The sequence below is a fragment of the Fukomys damarensis genome, unplaced genomic scaffold, assembly GCF_012274545.1.
Source record: "Fukomys damarensis isolate Sample0158 unplaced genomic scaffold, DMR_v1.0_HiC HiC_scaffold_26, whole genome shotgun sequence".
In the NCBI taxonomy this organism is placed as follows: domain Eukaryota; kingdom Metazoa; phylum Chordata; class Mammalia; order Rodentia; family Bathyergidae; genus Fukomys; species Fukomys damarensis.
In genome coordinates, this window is record NW_022900938.1 from 21,668,267 (window position 1) to 21,672,623 (window position 4,357).

General features: G+C 33.6%; 1 protein-coding gene across 1 annotated transcript in view; it reads left to right on the top strand.

The window, feature by feature from the left end:
• Positions 1-4,357, top strand: part of Ola1 (Obg like ATPase 1) — a 157,954-nt gene that overhangs the window by 2,202 nt on the left and 151,395 nt on the right. The gene's annotated exons all lie outside the window — the stretch shown is intronic.

A 4,357-nucleotide genomic window follows, 5' to 3' on the forward strand; every position in this document is an offset into this window, starting at 1 on the left:
AAAAAAAAAAAAAAAAAAAAAAAAAAAAAAAAAACCTCAAACCCACAACTATGAAAATAAGATAGTGACAGGAAATAAGTGAGGTTTGCCATACAATTCTACATACATGTAATTTAAATATTAAATGTGTGCAGAATATTTACCCTTCTGTTATGTACCTTTTAGTAACCTTTACATATAAACTGTTTCCAAAATGTTAAGGTAACTTATTCAACATGGATTTATAAAGGTGCTTGCGGGCATTTGAGGATGTGCTTTACTAGATTGTTGGCAAGCAGGGTAGACGTGTTCTTCTACATGTTCCTTGAAACTCCAGTCATAGCAATTGCTCAGTGATGGAACACAGTATGACCAAGTCCTGAAATTGTCCTAATTTTAATCTACTGGAGCTGGAGAGGTTTGCATTTTGAAAGGGTTTCTTACTGTGATATAGTCTTGCAAAGTAAACTAAAGTCTAGAAGTTTGAGCATTAAAAATAACTAAGCAAAGTACTGTAGGGTGATACCAATAAATCTGAATGCAAAATATAGTCATCAGGTTTATTGTGAGTTATTTTACCTTATTGTACTGGTAAGAAAGGTATAGATTTTAGATATTAACATACTTTTCTTGTTCTGGAATCACTGCAGTCAATGCAGCTTCACTTTAAATGGGACTACTTTAAAATGGGCCCTCTTAAGTGTTTTCTATGTAAGCTTTTTAGCCAAAGAGTATATAATAAAAATAGTATATATGAAAATATACATGTAAACACAGTGTATATGAAAATAATATTTTATCATTCAGTATAAATGTGCTGTTTATACTTTTAAACTAAATACTCCTCTCCAGTTTTATTGAGGTATATTTTAGAAACAATAAATTCAATCTGTTTTGGGGAGGGGTCTACTGGGAGTTGAACCCAGAGCTCATACATGCAAATTTGCTTAATTTAAAGGTACAGTTTATTGAGTTTTGGCAGTTGTATTTGATTGTAAAACACTGTGTAGTGATCTTACTTTACCTATCTGATGGGATTCTTTGTAAGATAAACAATTCCTGGCTATTTTAAGCAAGCACAAGAGGCTTACTGAAAGAATAGAGTTGGAGGAGTTGAACAGCCAGTCCTTAGGAGGAACAGGAGCCAAGGTGGTGCAGGCAGAGATCTGGGCCCTGCGGACCATGTGGAGTTCAGCCACATAAACTCTTGAACTAATGGTGTTTCTCATCTCCTACTACCTTTCCTGTGATTCAGATTGCTAGGCAAGGGAGTCTAATTGAACATGTCTAGCTCTGGATAGGCCCCAAGAAATAGGTTTGGGAAGAGAGGTAGTATTATTATAAAGGATGGCCTTCAATTCAAAAAATAGCAATATCAAATCCAAATTAGGGAGCTGGGTGAATAAGAAGGCTTGTGTTTTAGTATGCGTAAAGTTAATTATCTAGAAACGAAGAGATCATATTTATAGCAAATCTGATATTTATTGAACACTTACTATATTCCAATCTCTTCTAAGTGCTTTCTGTACATTAATTTAATAATAAGCTGTTTGTTACCTATTCTCATTAGAATTTAAACTCCATCAAGGCATAGATTGTGTTGTTAATATTTCTAGTGCACATCCTGGAGTCTCTTTTTTAAATTTATATATCCTCAGATTGTCTAAGATTCAGATTCGTATATCCAGTTGTCCTATCTCCACTAAATGTTTCCACTAGCATGTCCAAAATTGACCTCAGTTTCTCTTGCCTTAAGTATCTTGGGCAACAGTACTTTACAGCAAGGTATTTAAACCATAGAGTTGAGAAATTCATCTTCACATCTTTTCCTCTCAGTTACATATTTCACCAGGGCACCAAACTTGGAACATAAAAATATCTGAACTGTTTTCTGCATGCCTTCATTTCTAAGAGGACTGTCAGGGCATTTGTTATCATTTGTTTTCCTTTTTTTTAAAAAAGCTTTTATTTAATGGAGGTATACCTTAGATACAGTAAAATGTACAAACCATAAGTGTTCACACAGATTTATGCAAATGAACGTACAATGTAACCAGTACCTATACCAAGATATATCATATAACATTCTGGTGCACACCTGTATCCTAGCACCCTTGAGGTAGGAAGCTGAGGCAGGAGGATTACAATTAGTGGTGCAATGCGACCCTGTCTCAAATTAAAAAAATGAAAAGGCATTAGTGTGAAGGCCCTGGGTTCAATCTCCAGTTTTACAGAACAAACAAAAGATAGAACATGCTCTATGCCACAGAAAACTGCTTTACCTTTTAGTTGACAGTATCCCCCCTCCACAGGATGCCCATAATTCTAATTTATATCATTGTAGAGTAATTGGCCCAGTACAGATCGAACTGTACATAATGCACTCAATGTTTTTAAGTCAACATCCTGTCTGAGGATATGAGTTTGTTTAGTCATTCTGCTGTTGGTGGTTTTCATTTTTAAGCTCGTGTGAGTAAAGCTGCTTTGAACATTCATAAGAGTGAGTGAATGTGTTCGCCATTCTTTGATATACAAAGAAAATATGTGTCTTTTGGTGAGTGAACCTAAGAACTCATTTCTTTTGGGTGAATGAATACACCTCACTCCACCCCTGTGTGTGTGTGCGCATGTGCGCGCACACACAGTTAAATATCGTTAGTACATATTGCCACATAATTTTTCATTGTGATCCTTTTAATTTACAGTGCTAGTTCTAATTGTTCTATACCTTCACTAACACTTGGTATTATCAATTTTTTTCATTTTAGGCATACTTGTGTTACCTCATTGTCATTTGCATATCTCTGATAGCTAGTGATTTTGAGTACCTTTTCGTGTTTATTGGATATCTTGTGAAAGGTCAGTTTTTTCTTAATGATTAGGCATTTTTTTATTTTGGATATGAGCTTTTGTTGAATATATATTGCAACTGTCTCTTCTTACTTTGCTTGACTTTTCACTTAAAACTCTTTTTGGAAATAGTTTCATGCTTAAAAAATTTCACACTTGCAAAAAATAGTTTAATAAACTTTTGCATATATTCTCTAAATGTTCATACATTCTACAACCATAATAGAATGATCAAAATGAGCAAATAGACATTTATTTCAGTTGTCTCTGATGTTTTTCTGGTCCAGGATCCAATCCAGGATTATATATATTACATTTGATTCTTTTGTTTCCTTTGTGTTCTTTGAACTACAACAATTTCTTAGTCTCTGACTTTCATATATTGAGACTTTGGAATAGAGTATTGGTCAGTTATTGTGTAGTTACGGGGGTTTATCTGATGTTTCCTCATGTAAATTCAGGTTATGTATTTTTGAGCACAGATGTATTTACAGGAAGCATGTGATGTTGGTTTGTATTAAAGTACATGATGTTTGTCTCATTACTGGTAATGTTAACTTGGGTCACTTATCTAAGGGGATGTCTGACAGATTTCTTTGCTGAAAAGGTTACTATTTTCCCCATTGCAGTAAGCATTTTGTAGGAGATTCTTTGAAATTATGTACAAACCTTAATTCTCATATTTTTGTTCTCTAATTTTTGCATATATTAATGGGTCCTGCTTGAAACATTTATTATTGTGATTTTAAGATTGTATTGTTTTTCTACATCTATAGAAGGAACAATTTATGCAAGGAACAATGGAAGTTCTATTATATAGAACTCTATTTTAAGAGCCCCATTCATTTATGTATTTGATTATAATTTATTATCAGTGTAGACTTACTTTATTCTGTTGGTTATAATCTGTTACTGTTGTTATTTATTTGATCAAATTGCTCATATTGGCCTTTAGGAGTCTTCATGCCCACTCATTCCTTTTGACATGTCCCCCACTTTTTTTGAGTACTCTCAGTTTCCTGGCACCACATTGTTTTTCAGGCTTATTTGTACTTTTTCTGCTTCAGGCTTAGAATACACAAATTTTGGAATAAACATATATTTTCCTTTCTCTTAGGTATATATTTAGTAGTGTATTTCTAGGTAATAAGATGACTGCTTCTGTGTTTCATGATTTGAAGAAGTGGTAAACTGTTTTCCAAAGTGACTACACCGTTTTACATTCCCATAATCACTGTATGTGTGTTACAGTTTCTCCGTAACTGCCCCAAAGTCTTATCTTTTTTATTATAATCAGGGTGTGAAGTGGTATCTTACTGTGGTTTTGATTTGTATTTCCTTCATGGCTGATAATATTGATCATTTTTTCACAAGTTTTTTATGTCTTTGTTTTTGAAAGATATTTCCATTAGGCAGAGTTCTAGAGTTTTTCTTTCAGCACTTTGAAGGTATCTTCATTTCTTCTAGTATGTATGTATGTATGTATGTATGTATGGAGACAGTCTCATTATGTAGTCCGCTGGTCTTG